Raw genomic sequence first — 26,121 nt, 5'->3', positions numbered from 1 at the left:
CAATTTACAGCGAACTTCAAGGAGGGTTCCATCTATTCTTGTGCTGGGCAATTGAAATGCAGGTCAAATAAATGTTCAAAGATCAATGTGATTTGGAAGTCCGTTATAACTTGGGAGAAAAAAATGGACTGCATTAACCAAAACTACACTATAAACTTCTAGAACATAGATTGCTATGCATCTTAGATAGGAATTAGAACACTGATTTTCATATTTATTTATGCATCAAAGGAATAACACGCACATTAACGTATCATTATCATTCTCAATTAAGCAAATACTGTGATTTTCATTTTAATACCCATAAGTTCCAAATGTCTAACATGTCTAAAATATAAAATATAGTTTTTCTTCCAGTATTGTTCTGAGACAAAATGCATATAATTTACAGACTATATATATTTGAAATTCTCTAAAACAGAGTCTCAATAAAGAAAGACACCATCTCCAAGGTTGAGATGAAATGTGTTTGCAATAGTAATTCCATTCATATTTCTACAGCACCACTATCACCACTTCAGTTCCATAAAACACTTTAACTGACTTCATTGTTCACACAGAAAAAGAAATGTTCATTTTTTGTAAGTACCTAATCAAGTAAATGCTAATTACAATATAGTGTGAGTACCTTTGACAATGCTTTATAATTCTAGCCTAGAATTAATGATTTAGTTGTACTGATTAAAGTTATTGAATAAAAACCACATTCATTGGAAAAAAAAACTTAACAGATGGGTGTTCCTGCTTAATATAATCCTATTTTAAAATATATAATTAAAGTAGAAATTTTTACTTATATGAAACACTAGAAAAAATGAGGTATGCATTTAAAAAGTGGTTAAAATGCTGCAATTAAAATATTAAATGAATACATTATATATAATAAAAACATATACAAGGTCTGTCCAGAAGGTATCCAGCCACGTAATATGAAAAATAGAGACATTTATTGAAGAAGATACAAGATACAAGAAACATTGCACACAGGACAATGATGCCTCAGTCCACCTCAAAGCAGGCACCTTGGGACCTCACACAGTTCTCCCAGTAGCCATCAGCTGACTCGTTGTATTTTCCTGAATCTCATCAATGGTCTGAAATCTCTTCCCTTTCAAAGGTGATTTTAGTTTGGGGAAAAGCCAGACCCCCCAGGGTGCCAAATCCAGGCTCTAGGGGGGCTGAGTCACCTGGGTGATCTGACGTTTCGCCAAAAAACTCTGTAAGAGATGTGATGCATGAGCGAGTGCATTGTCCTGGTGAAGCTGCCAGTCACCAGTTGCTCATAGCTGCAGCCTTTTGAATCATAGGAATAGTTTCCTCGGAGGAACTTTCAAGCTTAATGCAAAATTTGATGCAGATCTGTTGTTCTACTTGCTCAGTCATTTTGAATGCAAGGGCCACACAGTACCCATGCTCACTCAACAATGCCTACGGCCCCCACTGACTAGTATAGTGAAGTCATCATTGTTCACACATGCACATTTCAGGCCACTGTTCTTGGCTGCCAGGTTACATACATGTTAAGCAAACTGTTCTTGTCATATAACAATGGCTGGACTTTTTCCAGACAGGCCTCGGTATAATAGAATGTATAAATATGAAAAATATAAATATATAAATTGAAATATATACCTATATTTCCTCAAAGAAAAAACATGTATTTTATGAAATATGTTATTAAAAGTCTTAAGAAAACATGGAAACTGATTAGATTGGTGTTATTATTTTCCTAGAAACACAAGGAGTAGAAATAGCATTTAATACATGCGACAGACTGTAGTGGGTTTGAAGAAATGATCTCTTAGGTGTTAGGACAAGCATGAAAGGAAGAAAATATATTAATTAAACATACAAAACATTTACTCTGTGCCAAGAATATTCAGGAATATTAACTTGCCTAAATTTGCAACAATACTGCAAAGGAAAATATTCTGTAACATTCAGACTAACTAAAAAATCTTCTAGGCCAATGTCTCTAAGGCTTTCTAAATGTTTTTCCTGATTTATTCTTTTTTCCCTTTGCTTACATGTAAAGCTATCTACCTATCTGTCTATCTCCCTATTTGTCTATCATCTTTTCATTTTGTTTTATATTCTGCTTTGCGGCATGAAATATTTATGGTTGTGAGGCTATTTATGCACTTACCCACGTTATTATGCTGAAACAACTTGTATACATCTAATCTGATTTAGAATATTATTAGCTCTGAAAGTAAGGGCACTATTTGCTTCATTCATTTCCTATAACAAGACTTTCAGATCGTGATCTGTCAAACACTTAGTACCTGTCGGCTGAGCGGAGAACATGAGGGGTAACGGGGAAGTCCCCCCGTAACTCACCCTCCGAGGGGAAGGTACCCGAAGAAACTGTTTAGCATTAGCCATGTGTTGAACATATACTGGACACAAAGCAATGCCTGTAAACTGAGCTGCAAATGAAATCCAGAATAACAAAGCACCTGGCTTCCCTCGGTGTCCTGCGATAAGATGGTTACGGTTTTGGTATCTGACTCCCTGGGTCTGAAGGTCACCTTCCCCACTGGCTAGCTCTGTGTCTCAGATTCCTGAGCTATAGAAAAACACTGAGAAAAATACCTACTTCGTGAGGTCGCTGTGTGGAAAAACCACGTCACCTTTTAGGTATAAAATACGTCCAGTGGTTCCTGATACATCCAATAGACAGTATTTTTATTCTTGATGGAAAGCTGAGACATAAATATAAATTAAAACTACAAGGAATAACCTTTGAACTTAAATACTTTCAGCTCACCTCCTTCAGACATTCATTCACTTAACCTTTCAAATACTACGGATGGGATGAGAAGGGCTTCTGTGGAAAGTAACCTCCCGGGTGATCTGACCATAAATTCCTAACTGGGCAGGTCATGGTGGGTGGTCATGCTCCAGGCATGTAACTTTTCTAGTAAAAGGTTTATCTTTGCCTGAAGCAAGCCCCTGTCCATTATTTTTATGCATCTAGGTTAACAAACCTTTGAAATCAGCATAACCGCCCTCAGGAGAGCACAGAATCTTGACTCCCCTGCAACCCAACCCTCGCCTTGCTTTCTCCCACCTCCATGCAATCCTCCTTACTTCCCTCCTTAATTTCAAATGCATAAAAGAAACTGCAAAGCTGTCATTCTCTGAAGCACTTGAGATCGTGCTGCCTGAGCACTGTCATCAGTTTGGTTCAAATAAAATCTCATAAACGTTCCTTATAGGTTTGGACGTTTCTTACGACGATGCATCAACGCACACATCAAACACCTTTGTGAGCCAGGCCCAAAGTCATGCATTTGACTTGCAAATGGTAATACGAAATGAAGCATTCTGTCACAGATTGGGCCTTCTCCTGAAAAGGCACTGTGACTATTTCTAAAATGGGGACATCAGCCTTTGTCTAGGTTGGGGGATAAAGGATGGATTGAGATCCTTCTCTACAATCCAGTCCAATCCAATCCAATCGCCAGTCTTGCTAACAAACGCTCAGGGTCTGTCTTGGCCTCCAGGGATCTTTTAAGCCTGGTGCGCTACAGAAGCAGCGTTTGGTTACCTGCCTTACTCCACGACTACTTCCAGAGCAGGTCTCTGCTTTTCTTTCCTGTAGTCCAGGAACCCAAATGCCATTTCCGTTAAGTTTATCTATGCCTTGCTAATACAAGGCGAGCTATCCAAAGGCCCGTGGCTGGCCACATGCAGCGATAACCCTGCCAATGAATCTCATTCCTCCAAACACAAATAGCTGGGGGTCAGCCAGGTGCACTCAGACACATCTATCAGCTCCTTTGAATAAAGCGACAATGACCAAGCTTTGAAAAGGTCTGAAAAAAAAAAACATTGCTTAACAACAGCCTCAAAGAGTACCTGTGAACAATAAATTTTGCTCCTTTGGAAACAAATGGGGCATTAAAATTAGCCATTCAATGTACATGCAGCTTTGTACAAAAAGTACAGACGATGCAGATATACTTAGGTTTATGGGTTTTTTAACTTGTCTATCTGAAATGTTTATATTTTGGGGTGAATTTTCACATATTAGTTATCCAAAACCTTGTATTTCTTCTCTATAAGGCTAATCCAAAAAAAATTATATGGCATTGCCCATCAGTCACATGAATGCAGAAATATTCCAGAGAATTAGGCAAGAACCAAAAGATAACAAACCAAACCAACGGCCCTCTGCATGTGGGCTTCCTCTCCACAGAGAGAGAGGACTGGGGCAGGGAGGCTCCGACAGGAAGCTCTCACGGTGGATGGATGCACTCTTCCAGGCCCAGACTAGCAAATTCGGCGTGAGATGGTGCAAAAGACAGCCCTGACTCGTCCTCAGTGATTGGCCCTATGATTTATTTCAAAAACCTTACAAAGTAAGACAGCTTCACAGCTATATCAAGGTCTCTAACACCAAAGACTACCTCGCAAGTCGGTATAAATGTCTCTGCCCGGTGGATTTATTTATTCATTTATTTGGCTACCCCAAGTTGAAATGAAACCTCTGTTCAGTCCTAGCTAACACTCACTGGGGGGTGAACACTATTATAAATACGTCATTATATTTCCAGACAGGAAGAACACTAAAGAACTGTGACAGGGAAAAGCACCCCAACAGAACATGTACGAGGAAAGGAATGTACATTAGGCTTGGAGTCAGAACCATTATCCCATTATGATTTGACATAAAGCAAGGTGAGGGGGAAAGGAACCCGACAGTTTATACTAGTTACCAGTACAAAGGTAATTACAAAAAGCAACGTTTTCTTCTTTATTTAATTCGGGCTCTGTCCTTTGGAGGTCCCTGGCTGTGCATCTCTCTGGGTACTATGGCAACCAGTAGCCCTGCCCTCTTTCTTTTCCTCAACTAAACCTCAAGTATTTTGCAAAACTCTAAGTGCAAATGACTCCTCAGAGGTCATTTCCTATCAAAGGAAGATCTGAAGATGGTCGGGAATCCCAGCAGAAGGGAGTCTTCTAATATCCTTCGGCTAGAAGTACAATGAGTCTCCCCCCACACCGAAACGCCTCCCAAGACCTTCTTCTGTCCTTCCGTAGGGGCTCATGCCAGGACTGCCAACCACACGTCCGATGGATGTTAAGAAATTGCTCCAAAGTCAGAGTAAAAAGGAGAAGGCTGGGTAATCCAATCATTGTGGGATGTTTTTAAGCTTTATTAGAAAAGAGAACTATTAGCCACACAAGAAAGCTCCACCGTTCAGAATGAACAGCTAGCATTATCAAAGTTGGTTGTCATATTATGCAATTTTTTAAAAAAAAATTATCTATGTATAATATGTTGATAAAAATGAAAACTCAATAAAGATATATAATTAGTTCATTTACCACCTGGAAAGGGGTCTGTTGTTTTTTCTGTCCTTGCAGAGCTGATGCCCAGTGACAGCTGACTATATAATCTCATTCAAGGAAGTAGATGCAACTTTGTCGCAACTAATTTAAAAAATACATTTTTTGCAACAGACAGAAAATTATTTTAACCCTTATATGACAAGAAAATGGGGTACCCTGGAATCCCAAGAAACTCCTACCCTTTGGGCTCTCAACTGACCAGAAAGCAGAAAAGCAAGAGTGTGCCAACTTGAAGTGGTGTGCAGAAAAGGTCGAATAAATCTCATTCGGCGTAGAAAAGGCATTACTAGGCTTACATTTACATTGTCTGTTTATTTTGTTTTCTATTTTGAAATGGTTGTGTTGTGTCATGAGTCAGGATGCCCATGAAATGGTTTTAGCTGAGTCACAAACATTCCCACAGGCAACTTTAAAGGTAGAGTTGCTTACTGGATAATTTACTTCTTAGTTTGAAAAACAGGATGAGACCCGGATCATTTCCTGGGGGCAGCACCACCCAAGCACCTCACTGTCTACAGGTAGAAATACTGTCGAGAAAGAACCTTAAGGGCTTTTAAGAACTTGACGAACTTAATGGCCTTTAGGACTTTGGCCAGCCATGGAAAAGGATCCAGATTACAGGAAATAGAAGTGATGAAACTTTGAAATGGGTAGAATGAAGGAATTTGAGAGCTAGAAGGAAACTCTGAAATGGAAAAACGGAGTTGATGCAATGTAAGGGTATACCATCGATAGTTTCAATGAAACGATAGAGTTGAGTTCGGTTTCACAAGTGTATACAGAGCAAATTCCACTTCCGGCTCTGGTCTACAGACTGCAGAACTGAGCTCATTCGCCCAATGTACTGAAGATCAGCTAGGTTCCTGGCTCGCTACAAACGATGGGGATAAAACAGTGAACCCAAGTAAGCACAGTTTCTGCCTCCAGTGATTATTATGGCCCACCCAGCAAGGAAACTAACTATGAAAGCAGGATGAAATGATGTAAGGGGAGGGGAGTTTCCTCCGAGAGTGTGCTGGAAAGAAGCTCCCACAAGCCACCGGGGAACTCCCAGGGGCAGTACCCAGAAGAAGGAAAGGGACAGACAGTCCCTGCTTTTAAGCAATTTGTGGGTTAACCTTGACACCTCAGGCCAATTACGATGCTTAACTGAGGAATTCATGTACATGCAATTTCTACCCTTCAGCTTGCCTATCTGTTGTCTGCAGCATTTTGCTTAATAATAAACTGAAAGGAAGCAACTTTCTCTTCCTAGCACTGTGCAATGACAGCTGATGCAAAAGGGACAAGGGAATCAAGATCTCATAGTTTATGTGCTAATGTTTCTCCTTTTTTAAAATTGACTTTATTGGGGTGACCTTGGTTAATAACATTATATAGGTTCCAGATGTGTAACTTTATAACATATCATCTGTGGATCGTACTGTGTGTGTTCGTCATTCCAAGTCATGTCTCCTTCTGTCACCATTTATCCCTCTTGTTACCTTCTTCTACCTGCCCCCACCCCCCCTTCCTCTGGCAATCACCGTGCTATCGTCTGTGTGTATGAGTTTTTGTTTTCTGTTTAATCCCTTCTAATTTTCAATGACGGGATACATTTAACACCCACAGTAGCTCAAATGAAGTTTGAAGATGTGATGTAATAAACCACAACTTCTAATTCTACTAATAAATATTTATCGTCTCTGATGACTCAGAAAGGGCCAAGGCACCGAGTCCCTTCAGCTTGATTCATGCTTCTCATTTCATGGCAGGTGGGTGTCTTCACGGCCCGATGAAATATCTCAGGCAGGCGTCTTGTGCTCCGGTGAGCTTTATTTTCAATATGCAGAAATAATTGCTGTACAACGATGGTTCTAACAATAAGAGTGGACAGAGAGTGGTGTTTGCTTTGCTAATTAGTCTGAGGAGAGGAGCACATAATTAATTTTACATTGCATATTCAAGCATTGTTTTCTTTTTTCCTGATCTGCATATGTATTTCCTTGGATATTTTTGTGAGAGAAGCTCCATGAATTTCTGAGGTTTCTGTAGGTTTCTTGCTCAGCAGGAGACTTGGGAGCTCAGAGGCTTGCTGTGGCCCACCTACATAAGTGATGTAAGAGTGGGCCAAAGTTTTCCATGACCAGCGGTGCCCAACCTGTTGGCATCTCTGTGCCACACTGGAAAGAGAAGAGTTGTCTTGGGCCATACAGTAAATACATTGTGACATGTAATCACCAAAAAAATCTCATCATGTTTTAAGTAAATGTACGATTTTGTGTTGAGCCGCATGCACAACCATCCTGGACTGCACATGGCCTGTGGGCCACAGGTTGGACGCCCCTGATGGGTGATAATCCATCCGATGAAAACTAATAAATGTGCTAGAGATGCGGTTTGTCCATTCTTTAAGAAAAAAAGAACCCAATTCATTGATACTTTTTATGCTGCCAAAAAACTTCCTGAGTCTAACACATAATAGAAGCCATAGATAATAGTTCTAGATATAACTCCTTCCAGGAAAACATCCCCAGCTTCACATAACATAAAATGTAACATAAAAATAAAGACAAAGCTATTTCCCAAATGGCATACTGTGCTTCAATGCAGAGTGTCTAGGGCCAGAATTTACCAAAGGCAATCAGAATGGTAAACATTCAAAATAAATCAATATGAAGCATGCCAATTTCATTCCATACCAGGAAACAATGGGAAACTTACAATAATTGTAAAAGTTTAATACTTTGATAGATCAGGCCCATCGATGTTATACTCAAAAATAAATCTGCATTAACAAGTATCTATCTACAAGTTAGAAAGTATGGGGTACTTAGAGATCAGGTAACTCACATTTTTTTAAATAGCTTTATTTAGGTATAATTGATAAACTAAATAAAAATTGTTCCTTTTATTGTATGCAGTTTGATGAGTTGGACATAGGCACACACCTAAGATACTATCACCACAATTAAGGTAATAAACACCCATTACCTCCAAAAATTTCCATGAGTGCGTGTGTGTGTGTGTGTGTGTGTAAGAAGAAACCTAAACATGAATTTGACCCTCTGAACAAAAAAACCAGACACGTGGTTCCCACGATTCCCACTTTCATGATCTTTTTTGTTTGCTAAACAATGTAGCGTGGGGCAAAAGCAGGTTTCCAGTTGATCATAAGGAAAATGATACAATAATTAATCAATGATAATACGAGAACAAACTCTGTTTTGTGTGTTCACAACTGCAAACTTTGGTTTCACTCTGTGGGTAAAATTACATCGAAGGGCTAATGTTAAATAGCTATCCAAGTCTAGTTTCTAAGCTTTGATTAATTGGATTAGCAGCGATTAGATGAACAAATCTTAGCAAGCCAAAGCTACACCAAAGTCATCGATCTGTCTTAGCTACTGATGTTTTCCTTAAAAATGGCGTGTTTGTATGGGATATGATTTTTACTTTGCTTGTTAATCCCGCTTGCTCATTAGATTCCACATATGAGCGAAATCATATATTATTTGTCTCTCTGATTTTTAAATTCCAGAGGAAAAGGGCATCAACTTCTACAATGTGAACTATTTCATACCCGTTGCCACAGTTTCCATGACTAAATATCCACGAGTTCAGTGGAAACTCTAGTTAAACCAGAGGCTCTTCCAGCTGCAGTACAACGGCAACAAAACAACATAGTTTGGGGGTGGGGGGGGGGCTTATCTGTGAATGGGGAAAATTCTGTTTCAAACCCAACAGAAAATCCTACTTTACTTTTGGAGTTAAATTTCAAAGATCTTATATACCTATTGCAAATTTGTCATCCCTGCCTTGCCACGGGTATTTTAAAACCATTTCTTCTCTGGTTCACACTCTAGAATACACATTTCTAGGTCCATCATCTGTCATAGCAGGCCAGGTCTGAAAGCATCTGAGTACAGTTCACCGAGCTAATGAAAACTGCTCGCTTAATTTATTCAAACACAGGTCGATGTGGAGATTGGATTGCCACCTCAGGTTTTATGATAAATTATTCTGTTTACAGAGTGCTCCCCATTGCCATAGTCAAGTTGATTTGGAAATCTTCAAATGTTACGTGTCTATTGTATTTGTTAAATTACTAGATGGAGCTACCTGGGAAGTAATTATATGTACCGTGAAGAGCAATTAGGCAATTTTATTGATGGTAGGATCCATGTAGCCTAATGAACACTGACGTAATTTTTCAAAAATCATCAGAAAGTTCTGCCTTGTTTTCAAGCAAACTGCCCCGTCAAAAGCTAGAGGTAAGCAAAATGGCATACGAAAGCACTCGGAAGGTGAGTCCCTTCCTGACTAAACTACCTCCTTTCCTTGTCCTTTCTCTGCTGTATTTCTACAAATGATCTCCTCCATCCCATCTCTCCAAGTAAGGCTCATACCTCCTTTTCTCTATGCACCATTCTCCCTGTTTTTCTCTCAGATCGCACCTCGCTGTGCAGTGTACGGGCCACACACAGCTGGAAGTCAGTGAGTGACACCCGCCGGTCCCCAAGTGCATCCCCTGAGAAGCGCTCGCATTTTCTCGGTCTGCCTTTGAGTCTATGAATTGATTTGTCAATATGCTTCCAACAAATCTGACCACTGTCCAAAGACTCTCTTGATATTTGCAATAAATCTCTGGTGCCTCCACAAAGGCCAGCTGGAGGAACCTGGCCACAGCCGCTTTAGTAACAACACTCAAGTTCCAAGGAAGTTATCATCCTAGGGCCAAAGCCTGGTCAGCAGGAATGGGAGCCAGTGGGCAGACGATCCTTGCTCACTTTCCGTGGACCAGACAGTTCTAAGGCACAGCCTCTGTCCGTCCAGTCAGGACGGTCAAGCCCTACAGACCAGCAGGAGAAAGCGTGCTTGTATTTGGGTTCTCCTCCATCTTTGCTTCATTTTCCCCTGTCCTCTACTTCTGACCTTGGGAATTCTGCTAAAATAAAATTAATTCCTGTAAGCCTTTATCTTTGGCTCTGGTTTCTGGAATCTGACACCTTAATTCACATAAGTCTTTATGTGAATGTTTGCAAGGAGCTCGTCCCATACACCCTTCACGTCTATCCTACTCTGTTTATCTGACAAATATTTATGCAACGTCTCTATGCACCCTGTGCTATTCTAAAGATGATAAAATATTATCTAATTTAATGCTTCAAAAACCCCATTAGGTAGGTGCTATTATCATGACTACATTACAGATGAAGAAATGGGAACAGAAAGTTGAAATATTTTCCCAAGATCAGATATCCTGTAAGTGGATGAGCCAGGGTTCTAAATCACAGTTTTCTCTAGAACACATTGTCTTCTCATCTTTAACAAATAAGCTAATACCTTTTGGATTGCTGTTGTGACTATTACAGTGATAGATCAATGAGGGCCTTACTCATCTCAAGTACGTTTGCCAATTTATGAACAAAATCCTACTGTATTTTATATTCCTTGCATGACAATCCACATCCATAATCAAAAGAGTACATCCCATTATATAAATGCTTATCAAATGCCGGCTTGTGACATGTTTGCTGATGTCCCATTGGCCAAAGCAAATCACATGGCTCAGGCCAGAGATACTGTGGCGGGAAATACACCAGAGAATAGATACCAGGAAGTCGTAGGGATTTTAAATGATTTTTGAAGTTAGTATTATAAATGCTTGCGTATAAATACGGTAAGAAATGATGCAAAGGAAAACTACTGTTGGCACAATCTGCCACCGCAACAGACACAGGTAGAATAATGGAAAACTCGAAACAGCTCACTGAAACATTCTTTGGAACACGTGCCAGTATGATTGGTATGTCAGGAATTTATCAGAACGGTGAGAGATAAGAGCAAAGATCATGATGGCCAAGCTTTTTAAAACATGTTTGATAATTGGGCCAAAAGTAACAAAAAGACAAAATGAGAGACCCCATCTACACTAATTTTGTTCATCTTCCCTTTTCTGGAGACGAACGTTACTTTTAGCAAACATAAACGTTAAAAAACAAACAAACAGCCCTACTTGTCCAAGTTCTGAAATTCTCACTTAAGAAACTTGCATTTACCCCATTTTTATTTAAGGCCCTCACAGATATATGAGATAGAACACTTTTACTAATACTTTGAAATGCTCAGATAAAAAGCACAACTAAACAGTAAGTAAACGCACTGCGCCATTACCTTTTATGGTAGTTACAGGCAATTTGAGGGTCTTTTTTGCAATATACAGGAATACGCTCTGTTAAGAAGCAAAATCATTATGAGACTGAATGGTCTCAACATTTTCTAAGCAGAAATTTAATATTTTTCATTCTCATTCAAGAAGTCAGCATTCTCAGAAAACACATTAAGTTCAACATATTCAGCTGTTTTCAAGTTACCTGAAAAGAGAAAATAATGCACTTTCTTGTACTAGAAAAAATAATTGCAGAAAGTCTGTCCATAATTTAAAAACAGCTTACATTTATAACTTCGGGCTCTCTAAGTGTTGATTATTCAGTAGGAAACAAATGCTTAGCTAAATCTGAAAGCTACAAAAAAGCCCTTTTGTGAAAGCGCTTCCCTTCACAAGGCTGGTGCCTCTTTTGTGTTTTTGAAATGCATGCAAAAATCTTAAGGTGTGACCCCCCCAGGTTAGCCCCAAGCACCTACAGAAAGATCCCAAACGATCCTCAGCAGATTGTCTTGTTTGTCTACCAGTCAGAATTGAAGGTGGCAGAAGAGGCCACCTACGTGATGATGTAGTATCCAGAAAAAGGCCAGCTTAATAGCAGGCCTTATTCAAATACAGAAGTGAAAAAAACAGGCCCTTTTTCCATCTTCTTGTAGCAACTCCGAATGAACAGTGTTACTTTTCAGCTGAAATTCATTAAGGAGTCTGAGAAGTTGCCATCCGTCAGATACCCTAATTTTCTACCTCCTGGGCATGAACCATTCAACCTTATCTCTGAAATTAGAGTGTGACCTTGGGTGCATCTTTAGGGCACCCTTAAGGCAAGAACATAAATTAGATGCTGAATGCACGCCCCCCACTGCCCTCCCTGAGACCCTCCTTTCCAGACGTACACTGAATTGGCCTCTCCAGCACTCACATGAAATGCCCAGTTGAGCCCGGCTGGTGTAGCTCGGAGGATTGAGCGCGGGCCTGGAGACAGCAAAGAAATGCCCAGTTGACTGGCACAAGTTAAAATTACACGCCTCCAGAACTGCCTCCTGGTCATCACCGGGAGGCCCCCCACGGAGGAGTCTCGGGAGGTCTGGAAGTTCAATGGAGCCCATTAGACAGCAATGCCAAGGTCCTGGGTACCCAGAGCATGGGCTAAAGAGGGGTATGGGTGCATGACTCCATGTCAACAGGTCTTCTAGGTCCTCTGGACTCAGTTTGGTCTGGGGGGACAGGCTGACCTACAGTGAGCACGGCTCCTGTCCGTGGGTTTGGTGGCTCACTGTAAGCGTTATAATGCTTACCTGTTGCAAACTCATTGCCTTCCCTACATGTCCATCTACTGCCCTCTTGTCTTTCTTAATTTCCCTGAAAGGATTAGTTTGAGAGTATTAACACAGTATCTGTGTCCTCCGAACCAAGTTGACTTCTTCATTTCCCATGCTTGAATCCTGTGTTCCATATCATTCGGCTGAGTGATATTTTTTAAAGTAACACTAAACACAATTCCATGTTTACACAATGGCTTATGATATCATATGCTGTCATCATATGTCAAGATTGAGAGCCTAGAGTGGCACTGTCTTTATTTAAATACTGGCTTCACGATGTGCAGGGTGGCTGATGTGAAGAAAGTTATATACCACATCAGTGTTTCAATTTCCTCACTTGTAAAATAAGGATAGACGCATCTACTTTACAGGAGTCTTATAAAGATGAAATAGGCGGATAATGTAGAATGGTTTCAAGTAAATAGCAGGTGCCTGGTAGAGGGAGGCTATTGTTGATATTCTCACTGTGGTCATCATTGACAGTGATTTTTTTTAAGATTTTATTTACTTATTTTTAGAGAGGGAAGGGAGGGAGATAGAGAGAGAGAGAGAAATATCAATGTGTGGTTGCTGAGGGTTATGGCCTGCAACCCAGGCATGTACCCTGGCTGGGAATCGAACCTGTGACACTTTGGTTCCCAGACCACACTCAATACACTGAGCTATGCCAGCCAGGGCTTGACAGTGATTTAACATTGCTTGCAAATTCGAATTAGCCTGGGGCACTTTTAAGAAGGCAGCATCTCAAACCAGCTAAGCTAGAAGTTTCAGAGTAAGACCCAAACTTGAATAATCTGTAGTCTCACAACCAAAAATATATAGTTTTTCTTTTCCTTTCTTTTTTCAGTTTTGTGACACTACCCTATTCATGAGCCCGGAATCTACTGCGCACCTGTTATCATGGCTCAGATTGTCCTCCGTGCTGTTCTGTCATCAAAATTTCTAAGCATCGCCCTGTCTGACGTAGCTCAATGGATTGAGCTTGGGCTGCGAACCAAAGTGTTGCAGGTTCGATTCCCAGCCAGGGTACATGCCTGGGTTGCAGGCCATGGCCCCCAGCAACCGCACATTTTTGTTTCTCTCTCTCTTTCTCCCTCCCTTCCCTCTCTAAAAATAAATAAACAGAATCTTAAAAAAAACTGAGATATTTTAAAAAAATTTTCTAAGCACCTATTATCTGTGCACAGAGCTGGTCTGGGGTGCAGAACAGGCAACGCGGGTAAGATACATGCCTGCACAGTGGGAAGGGCAAACAATTCACAAGGATGATGAATAAGCAAACACAGATAAGCACTGTGGAAGTATTAAGAAAGTAAGTGGTGTGATGGCATGGAGGGTAACTGTAAATATGGTAGGGGGTACTTAAAGCACAACGGTCAGGGAAGACCTCCATTTCTTTGCTTCTCATCACCCTGTAGTCTGCAGAGCTGCAGAATCTTAGACCCCATCCCAGGTGCATCGGACTCTGCATTTATGTTACCCACAACCTGATGTTCAGGATTATTCATGCGTGGCAAATGCTTCTTTTATAGCCCTTGTTCTAATTATTTTGAACTGAATCCTTGACAGCATATGAATATATCTATAAACATTTTAGTATGCACCATTAAAGATAAAGACCCTTTTCCTAGGCTTTTAATTTGATCAACCAAGTAGATGGAGATACTCTTTTTTTTTTAACCAAGATATTGAAAACGGAGAGGGAAGTTGATGAGGGTGGATGGGAAGAGCCAGCAAATGGTCAGTGGGAACTAGAGGTACTCTACTGCTGGAGTGAACTGCAGTCTCGTTAGGCAATCTGGTAGAACCAGCAAGGAAGCAGGTGGACACAGGGTCCAGGAGATCGGGGGAGCTCTCCAAGCTGGAATATATGCCCAGTAGTCATCCATATATAGGTGGCCTTTAACGGTACATGGCAGCATCCAAGGAGGAGGTAAATAAATATGGAAGAAACCTAGTCCTAGGCCCTTGGGCATGCAGGTGACAAGAGGAAGGCAAAATAAAAGGACCCTAAAAACACCAAGCTGATAAGACTGGGAAAAAAAAACAACAAAAGCAAACAAAAAACAAGAAGAGCGTGATGTTTGTTATAGGGCCTCCAACAAGAGACGGTCCCTAGTGGGGAAGGCTCCATGGAATTGAATGAAGCAAAGTAAGGTGTGGACACGTCACTGTCTATTGGATTTGGGAACTGGTGACTCGGAGGAAAAAAAGGTTTGGGGGGCGGGGCCACACACCGAAATGGCATGGATATTAGAGTACATAGATGACCCGCAGTTGCCACTGAGAGATTCATTACTCCATGGGTGAGGAAAATACCAGAGTGTTTGCATTATTTCTTTTTGGAATATAGTCTAGATACAGCAGAACAGAGAATACAGATGAGCTAGGAGAACATAAAGAGAATCTACGCAGGCAACTCGTGTAAGAGCAAATGAATGAGATGAGAGCTGAGCGAGTTCATGGTTGAAGGTAAAGATTTGTGTTTTTAAGTGTTTCTTCTTCGTGGGTTTGTTTGTCTTTGTTTTACGGAGGGGAGGTCATTGTGGCATGCTGCATCCTGAAGGGAATGATTATGGAGAGGAGAGAAGCAGCAGTAACAGATTAAATTTAAAGATTGTAAGAGGGTGAGGGATTCAAGTATGCAGTTGGATTTAAAAAAGAGAAGGAGCAACTCTGGGGGATGTGCGTATTGCAGAATTTGTAAATTACCTTGTGGGAAGGTGGCTGTCTCTTGCGGTTTTAATTGCTTTCACTGAAATGTCAGGGAAGTCTGTTCATACACAAACACATTTAAATGAAGTAAGTGAGGTAAGAAAAAAACACTTCATTGTTTAGTTTCCTTTATAAAAGCAATCAGAGTTCTTTATGAAGATATGTCAAATACCTGGCAAGATTTGTTACAAGAAAATATAAACTATAGCAACTGATCAAAACCTGGGGAATAGAAAATGCTAAATTCTTTAGGTCTACAGTTTTTCTTTTTCTTTTTTTAAAATATATTTTATTGAATATGCTATTACAGTTGTCCCATTTCCCCCCTTTATTCCCCTCCACCTCCACACCCCCTCCCTCCTGCATCCCCTACCTTAGTGCATGTCCTTGGGTTGTACGTATGAATTCTTTGGCTTCTACGTTTCCTATCCTACTCTTAACCTCCCCCTGTCTATTTTCTACCTACCATTTATGCTACTTACTCCTTTTTAAAAGATTTTATTTCTTTTTAGAGAGAGGAGGAGGAAGGAAGAAAGAGAGGGAGAGAAATACCAATGTGTAAGAGAAACATTGATCAGTTGCCTCTTGTACAAGCCCTGACTGGGGATCGAACCTGCAACCTAGGCATATGCCCTGACCGGCATCCAACCTGTGACCTTTCGCCTTGTGAGATGACACCCAACCACTAAGCCCCACCAGTCAGGGCACCTACAGCTTTTCTTCATTCTTTCATCTGAGGAGTCTAAGACTGAGATTCAACACAGACTTTCATCCCACAAACATGAATCGCACCCCATCCAGCAAAACACACACACTCGTGTCTGCTGGCACAGGCTGCCCCCTGTGTGTGGTCTGCCTTGAAAGATTATTGGAGATCTCATGGGCGAGACTGCTCTCGTCTCCCCAGATGTCACGGGGCTTTATCCTGACTGGAACCACACTCCTCCCACGTGGCTGGCCGGAGCTTCCGAGAAAAAGCTAACAGATTTCCTTTGAACAGAGGAAGGAAAATCAATGGTTGAAATGATTCTTAAGAGACAGTCTGGTAGCAGAGAAGCAAGGAACTAATAGCTGTATTATTTTTAACAAGTGACACGAGCGAAATAAATTGCTATAGGAAGCTTATTTTGTTGTTGGTGGTGGTGGTTTTTGTTAACACTTAAGTGAAGTTTCAGAACTAAAGATTGGAGTGTATTATTAAAAGGCATTATGAGCAAATACCTCTTTTCCTGCTTCTATCAGTAGCTAAAATAATATCTGAAATGGTGCTTTCATGTATTTTCTCTAGGACCAGACACTTTTAAGCTAGCATATCAGCATGAATATCTGATAATAAGGCTTTATAAGATTTAAAATAAACTCTAGAGTTGAACGCTCACAGTCAATTGTATATTGTTGAAAAGACCCTTAGAATAAGCCAAAGCCACAAATACTGAAATCTCAGCTACTTTAATACACGTAAATGGTAGGACTCACAAACAGCTTTGAAAATACGCCTCCATTTGCTGATTTTTCTGTGCTTTGGGAAAAAACTAAAATACATTGTTTAATTTCCCCCATCTCCTCTGACCCGAAGGAGGAGCCCAGCATATCTGCTTTTGATGTAAGAATCAATTAAAAAGGCTCTGGTCACGCGGGCTACACATTTTTTCAGCTACATCAAAGGCCCCCTACTAAGGACAGATGCTTCCTTCCATTAAATCCTCCCTTGTAGCTACACTGAATTTTTAATGATAATATGGCTTCTTGTGAATATCTTCCTTGTCATCCCCTTCTCTGAACTATTTCATTGTACTTGTGTGTGCATAAGGATAATTGGATCTTTTAGCAGATTTAGCGAAGAAAGATGAAATACTTCTCTCGCTCTTGAGATTGCTAATAATTGTTCATTTAAGTTCTGATAAACTCTATGTACTTCATAAATGCTTTAAATTCGGAGGCTATTTACCACTGATGTTTTAGACATTACTCAAATTAACTCCTGGTTTGAAATAGACACTTTTAAAATCAATTTAATTTTTTTAGCATGGTCATGCATAAAACTTTAAGAGTGAAACTTGATTAGAAACAACAACAACAACAGAAAAACAAATTAGTGTTGTGCTCCTCCCCCTTTTCCCACGTTGCGGTGTGGGAGCTGCCACTCCAACGCTCCTTCTTTCTCCTTCTTCATGCACATCCCCCTTTTTAATGAAGTACATCCCCAGGCTGAATGAAGTTTGTATATATTTCAAAATCTGCACAATCGAAAATGTTTATAATATATTCTCTCACCTATTTGATTAAGATGTCTGAAAACCATCTTCCTGCAAAATGGTAAAAGTGTTGCCCCACCTGCTTCCCATGTTCAGGATGGGGACGCTAATGAAGTCCCAGAAAATTCACATGAGACCTTTAAACATGTCATGTCTAAAAACTCTTTTAGATATTTATTTCTTTACTCCCAAGTAGTAGGAGGTTTCTCAATAATGTTTTAAATCTGGACACTGGTGTCTTTTGGTTCTGGAATATTTTTGTTCTACATATTTTTGGTAATTTCTCACCATCATTTGCTCTCTTTTTCTAAGATTATTACTTGAGTGTTGGGCCTTTTACATCAATACTACTAATTTCTTATCTTTTCATCACAGAGTCCATCACTATCTTTTTTTATCTACGTTATGGGACATTGTGTCAACTTTTCAACCTGTCTTTGCGGTTTGTATTCATGAATTTTGCTCATTGACACCATCAACATCCAACTTCATCCCAGCACAAGATCGCATTACCTCCTGCAGGATATATTTGGCTTCTCCGCCGCTTCGCCCTCCTACCTCTGTTGTGTGTGCAAGCACCTTCTGTTTTTGTGTTTATGGTTTCCACCTCCCCTTCTGGGTCTATGGGCGTCTCCACATGCCTGGGGGCGTCTGGGATCTGTTTCTGGCTTCGGGTGAGGCGCCCAACAGCTAAGCAGAAATGTTGTGGCACCCAAGCGAGTCCTGCCCACGTCATGGTTTCACCGTTGCGCAGTCAGTCCGCTATTTATCCTTTCGTGGAAGATCTGCAAATGTCCATACCCCAATGCCTTTCTTCCAGAGTGGACCTAGTTACCTTGAGGAGACCTTTTAATGTCCCCAGGTTTTGGAAGTAGAACAGAGTGGGCAATCTTACCATTCGGCATGCATTGTTCTTTGTATTTTTATTTTCATCTACAGGCCTTACATCTCCTCCTTATCTCTGGTCCCTATATGGAGAGCCCGTCACAGGGTTTCCTTAGACAGTATCTCAGACAACACGTGACCTGTCTCAGAGAGAGCCGAGGAAGACAGGAAGAACCGGGTTTGTAAGGGAACCCTGGAGTCTATCGCCTCTTACACAAAGTTGAAAAAAACCACATGTACCCATGCTTCACTACTGCCTACAGCATATCTTTTTTTTTTTTTTTATCATTTCCTTCCTCTCTTTTTTTGTTGCAGGGGGGCGGGGGGGGGGTCCTATACCTTAGCCTTTTTCAAATGACCTCTTGCACTTATATCTTATCTGAAGAATACTAAAATTGGGGTTCCTCCTTTGCTCATGTTCAGTCTTCATTTAAAAGTCCAGAGTTACACATTTCTTCATGGTGTATCAAGAACGCAGTTTATTTTTCTGATTTTTATTTTCTTCTTAACTTGTGGTCATCATTTAGGAAAATAAAAATGTCTTTCCTCCTTTTAAACTAAAAATTGAGTATGTTTCAAAATATATATGATGAATTTGTCTATAAACTTTTATTCATGTAAATGAAGAAATGAAAGTGGAGGCAACAAAAATAATTTTTTAAAAAGTCAATAAATCCTGAGAGAACTTTTATCTGAAAACTTCCAAGTGGGTTTTGTTGTTGTTGTTGTTGTTGTTGTTGTTTTCTGGTTTGGGATTGCTTCTTTTTTGCTCCCATATAAATGTTAGGCAATCTGCTATTCTGGAAACCATTTATAATACATAACAGCCATTCCATGGCACCGACTGAGGAGGAGCAGAAATCTGTGAACGATCAATATTGTATCTCGATAGTTGGTTTTCTACTCAGTACTTACGCAGGAAAAAGATGTAGTCACTGCAAAAATGGGCACTGAGAACATTAGGGATGAACCTTCAAGGGTGCTTCCTACTAAGGAGGTGTTAACATCTCATCTTTGCATTCATACTGTCCTCCATTAGAACCTTCTCCATCCATCCTGTATGATAGGTCTTCTTTCCAATTACTTTGATTTCTCTGTGACTGCTCTACTTAGGGCAATCACCTCTTAAAAATTCTGTATATGCAAAATTTTGTTTAAGGAATGTTATAAAAGAATTGATAATGCCATATGCAATACTGCAATATAGCTAATTTAATACAAGTGTGTGTGTGCATATACATATAAAGTTACATGTTTACATTTTGTTTAGTCAAGTAGCAAAAGCATTCCTATAAAAAGTCCACTATCAGCACAATTATTAAATATTTTGCTGTAGGTGGTAGGTGGTAACAATAGGCAAAGGGATAAAATGCCAGATACACACAGAAAATGGATATTAGATCAACCAGAATTGTACAATTATAATCATAATTATATTATGATTGCCCATGGTATTTAGAAAACTCAAGTAGAGAGATAAGTATTTACAACTTACAAGATAATTCAGTATGATGTGTAATATAAAATTAAAATTTTAGAGATCGTTAGCGATCACATACAAACTATATTCAGCCCTGCAACACATTAAGTTTACAGGATAACTCTTGTTGACAGGATAACTCTACTATGAAGTTATAAGATTTACAAGAAATGTACATTATCCACGTGAAATGCTTTGGAACTTTACTGAGGTACACATAAGACTTGAAAAAATTGACTTTTGTCCATTTGTACAAGATTCCAAATTAAAAGGTAACAATTATCACCAAATTTTACTATAAATTTAAACAATTCCCATACAAGCACTGTCAAGTTCTCCTGTTTGTCTTATGTTTGCTTTTGAAGCAAGGCAAACTAACACTAACATTCATATAGAACATTTAACATTTAAGAAAAAAGGGAAAAAAGTAAAGAGTGGTGACTAGCTCTATTGAATATTATATTTAAGCACATTTTAATGTTAGACTAATTCAGTGTGGTGTTGGTGTCTGAAGAGACAAATCATGATACAAAGAACGAAGTCCCAAATACAGTGAAATGCACAAATGTTTACCCAATGAATAGTACTGATGAAACTTAAAATCATTAAGAACCAATGTGCTTTTCAATAAACGGTCTTTAAACAACTGGATAACAAACAACGAGGAAAGAAAATGAAAGCAAAGTGGGGGCTCTCTATCGCTTCTTACACCCGAATGCCAAATCCCAGGTTTAGCGAAGATTTAGGTACGGCAATAAATAAAATACACAAAACTCTGCATTTAGCAAAAGCTTTTCTAAGCATCACCCCAAATCCAGAGGTTACAAAAGACAACATGATAAAAAGAAAGAATAAATATCAGCAATCCGTGGATGTCAAAACACTATAAACAAATTCCAAGACACAGAGCAACCGATGATAAATGGGATCTATTACAAAAACCTTACTGTCTTAACAAGCGAAGGGCTTCAACATCAGCAAAAGGCAAAAAATACCCAGATGCCAATACAGAAAATGAGCAAACAATCTACTACAGCTAAAGAGGCTGAAGTGCCCTTTAAACCTAAGCTCTATGCTCCATCACACTTCTGTGAAGAAACTGTTATTAATTTAAAATATAAATTATAGTTTTTAAGCACTCATATGGGTAAAAATTAAAATGTTCTCTTTGGCCAACACTGTGTAGCCCACGTGGGAGACCCCCAGAGGCTCTGCCCCACCCAGCTTACAGCCCTCCCAAGCCGCTTTCCCATGAGAACGGCTGGTCTTGCCGCCTCAATCCAATCAAACAAGTAACAGCTGGCTTCAGCGAGCCCTCGTGGCGGACAGGTTCATCACAGCTTGGCTTCACCTGGGAGTCTCCAAGCCCAGCACAAGTAGCAGCCAGCTCAGGTAGCTCAGATCTCAGGCAGGGTGCCCCGGGCAGAATACAGGTGGGGGCTGACCTCGGCCCGCACCAAGGGGGAAAGCACAAGGCCAACACACCCAGTGGACAGCTACAGACCTTGTCGGAGCACCACCACCCTGCCCCCACACAGCCGATCCTCCACGGAGGATGGAGGTTGGTGGTCAGTGGTCAGAGCCAGTCCTTGCAGCTGAGTAGCCTAGGTAAATCCCTCCCATTGATCTGCCAATAGCAGCCAAGGCTTGGCAACAAGAGGAAGGTGTGCTCAGTCCACACAAAGGGCACACCTTGAGTACCCACCTTGGGTGATAGGGGAGGCAGTGCCACTTGGCCCTACAGGACACCTACTACATTAGGCCACACCACCAAGACACGGAGTCAAAGCAGCTCTACCTAATACATAGACACAAACACAGGGAGGCTGCCAAAATGAGGAGATAAAGAAATATTGTCCAAATGAAAGAACAGATGAAAACTCCAGAAAAATAGCTGAACAAAATGGAGATAAGCAATCTATGAGATGCAGAGTTCAAAACACTGTTTATAAGGATGCTCAAGGAACTTAGTGAGGGCGTCAGCAGCATAAAGAAGACCCAGTCAGAAATGAAGGATACACTAATTGAAATAAAGAATAATTTATAGGGAAACAACAATAGAATGGATGAAGCCAAGAATCAAATCAATGATTTGGAACATAAGGAAGCAAAAACCATCCACACAAAACAGCAATAAGAAAAAAGAATCCAAAAATATGAGGATAGTACAAATAGCCTCTAGGGCAACTTTAAGAGGTCCAACATTCACTTCATAGGGGTGCCAGAAGGAGAAGAGACAGAGCAAGAAATTGTAAATCTATCTAAAAAAAATAATGAAAAAAAAAACCTTCCCTAATTTGGTGAAGGAAATAGACATGCAAGTTCAGGAAGCACAGATAGTTCCAATTATGACAGATGCAAAGAGACCTATGCCAAGACACGTCATTATTAACAGGCCAAAGCTTAAAGATAAAGAGAGACTCTTAAACGCAGCAAGAGAAAAGAAGTTAGTTACCAGAAGGTTGCCAGATGGGAGTGGGGAGGGAGGACTGAGTGAAGAGCTGAGGGGATGAAGAAGTACAGGTAGGAAGTTACAGAATAGCCATGGGGATGTAAAGCACAGTATAGGAAATGGAGCAGCCAAAGAGCTTATATGCATGACCATGGACATGAACAATGGTGGGGGATTGCCTGAGGGAGTGGGGGGTGCTGGGTGGAGGAGAGCAAAGGGAGAAATATCAGGACAACTATAATAGCATAATCACTAAAATATCATTTAAAAAAAGTTCCACTTGGTATGAATATACCAAAATAGGAACTAACACATTTAGGGGGAAATCATCAATTCCTACCTTATTAAAGGTTATTCTGCAGACCCTATCTGTGAAAATAATGCTCACACCATTAACCTTCAATTTGTTAGAACATACCAAAGGTATACTTGCAAAGATGTGTGTTTTACTTATTGCAACTAATTATCGTAGAAAGTATCAGTAATATTCCCTCAAAAAAGTATATAAAAGTTATTGTATAATTAGATGCATATGTGATTGCTTGTAAGAAAGAGAATTTGGATTTAGGATTCAGGGGTGGGAAAGTGACATTTCATTGCATTCCTCTTCTGGCTGACTGATGTTTCACTTAGTGCATATGTTACTTTTTAAAATACACACACACACACACACACACACACACGCTTAAGATAATGCTAGTAAAGAAAAAACGATACAATAGAAAAGTGAAGAATGGAAAAGTATAATAAAGTCAAGAGTTACTAGGCTGATTCACAAAATGTCTGAAAAATTACGAAGTCTGTATATTTGCAAGAGTCATGACACGAATAAGCCTGTCACGAGGAGCGCATGGCCATTTGTACACTGATGACAACAGGATCAAGAGTGAATGTCAGTTTCTAAAACAAACACAACTATTTCTGCTCCAGAGACCCCTCAGCTGAAACAGACAATGTGTAATACACTTAACTGGATCCTTCCATTAGAAAGTGACACAGTTTACAGAGAGCTCTCTTTTTATGTAACATTAGTATTCCAAAGTTTATCTCAGAACATTGAAAAAATAGATTTTATAGAGGTGGACTATGGTGGATTTCAGGCTTTCTGACTGTGGGGCTTAATCTAGTAACACAATTTAGAATAAACGTCTGTGGGTATTATTTTTCTCCACTGAAGAATTGAGTAGCAGTAAATTCGATACTATAGTCCCTGACAATTACTTGGAATACAGCAATTGTATGTTCCAGGTAAACGCAGAGCTGCACAAATCAGCAAGACTGGGGATGGGAGAATGATTTGTTTGTGGAAACTAAAGAGCCACTAGAACATAGATCTCAATGAAAGGCAATGAAAATGCCATCTTCCATTTGGATCATGTGAGGCGTGCACAGTTTATAAAGCTCTCTAACATAAATTGACATTTTATTTTTGACTGGAGCAACCACTGTGAGTAGCAAGGGAAGCTATTATTATGGAAGAAGAAACTGACTTTGGGTGATGTGGTCAATTTCACAGGGGCAGGGAAACAGCAGCCAGCTCTGAAGCCAGACTTTTGATGTCCAATTCAGGCTCTTTTCCTTATATCTAGTGTGCTGACCCCAACATATAGTCATATATATTCATTTTTATATTCATCTATAAAATAATAATATAACATAATAGTATCATAAACATAGTATGATATTTACACATAGTTAAATGTATATATTCTTCATTCCCTAGGGATATTCTATTTTTTTTTGCAGTTTATTTTTCCAGCTCTAAATATGACTAATTCTCTTATGCTTTCTAGGAATCAACTTTTTTTTAACTTGGCTGGGATTTTGGACGCAGACAGAGCTATGGTGGGGAAAGAGTGTGGAGTTAAGTGGTGATACACACACACACACACACACACACACACATGTATGTAAGGACGGAACATCCCTGACTGCCAACGAGGAATAAAGGGGCCACTGGGACCTGAGAAGAGAGATGACGTCTATCTAATAGGTAGACACGTACCCGACAACACCAAGCTAGAGAGAATTCAGAGAAGATATGGGAGGAGAGAATTTTCTTACTCATCCTATGAGGGGAAGGAAGATGGACAGAAGATGTAGCAGAGACGCTGGCCAGTAAAGGTCCTCACCCTGCTTTCTCCCAAGGCCTGTACCAAACCAACGTTTAGATTCTATTGAAAAACAGGCTGTCGAACACATTTGTTATGTATTTTATATTAACTTTTTTGTTAATAAAGTTAGTATAGCTTAGTCATAACATGCTGTTTGTTAGTACTAAGAAGGAAGATGTAATCAAATATTTAAGCTTTTAGGTTTTGATAAATTTAAGTTTTTGATTTTTTAAAAAATCGAAACATGTGATTGCTAAGAAGGCAATCAAGCCACATACAGAATGGACTGAGGGTATACATTCCTAAGTGATGACAACATCTGACAGAGGAAAGTGAAATCAAATGTCTGGAAGCATTGTGTAAACCATTAAACCTATACACAGAGGAAGAATTCCATAATGAACTTGTGTATTTGCGTTATCGTCACTACTGGATTGTAAGCCTCTTAAGACTGGAAACTGTATTTTCCATTTCTCCCTCATCTATACCACATTGCTTTGGCTATTGTCAGTGCCGTGTACAGCTTTCTAAATTCTTACATTAAACAAATTTTTGATATATAAATATATGACCATTTTTATTTTCTGAATCACACAGGCACAGAACGAACTGCTGAATTACACTGGTGCTGCCACTTAAAAATTAAGCGAGTAGGTCACTACACCTAAAATAGTTTTCATAATAATTATCCCATGACATTGTCGTGAAGATTAAACAACTCATTTGAAGAACTTGGAAAGTGTGACCAACATCATGAGTAGTCATCATTAATTGATTTCCTTGACCAAAGGAAGAAATCATGCACTGTTTTGAAAAACAGTGGAGGTGGGAATATTCTGGGTCTCAAAACACTGCGTCTCATCCAAACAATGCCATGGTTTAACTGATAGTTTACAGAGCTGCTACCTGTATATCGTTCATAGCTTTGCAATTAGTTATAGTCTTTCCAGGAAAGATACAATTGAGAGGGCTTGTGCCAGGTTTAATTTCATGACTTGACCCAACAAGATGTCCACATCCGTCTAAAAATCGACTGTGGTTTCCTGTCATTCTCCAAAAGTGGATCTGAGCTATAAGACGCCAGGTCCCTGTGAAGTACAACTTCTCACTCAGACAAGGGATGTATCTCAGCTCCAAATTGCTCTTCACAATTTTTACATTCAGGGCATGACTGAAATAAGGAGCGATTTAGACTCTGGTCTCCCTGCAGAGAAATAAGTGATGGGCACAGTCTCCAGGACAGACGGAGCTCTGGATGGCTGGACCTGCTGAATACATACACACACACAAAACCGATCTTGAGCACACATCCTAAGGTCCTTTGGTCATCTTGGGCACATCCTCTGACATCAAAAATTCCTTGTGTGGAGGAATTTTCTTTGAGGTTTT

General features: G+C 39.9%; 1 protein-coding gene across 1 annotated transcript in view; it reads right to left on the bottom strand.

The window, feature by feature from the left end:
• CNTNAP2 (contactin associated protein 2) overlaps positions 1–26,121 on the bottom strand; it is a 1,722,722-nt gene that overhangs the window by 1,501,029 nt on the left and 195,572 nt on the right. The window lies entirely within an intron of this gene.

Source organism: Phyllostomus discolor, chromosome 10 (assembly GCF_004126475.2).
Source record: "Phyllostomus discolor isolate MPI-MPIP mPhyDis1 chromosome 10, mPhyDis1.pri.v3, whole genome shotgun sequence".
In the NCBI taxonomy this organism is placed as follows: Eukaryota; Metazoa; Chordata; class Mammalia; order Chiroptera; family Phyllostomidae; genus Phyllostomus; species Phyllostomus discolor.
This window is presented reverse-complemented; position numbering and strand designations above follow the sequence as displayed.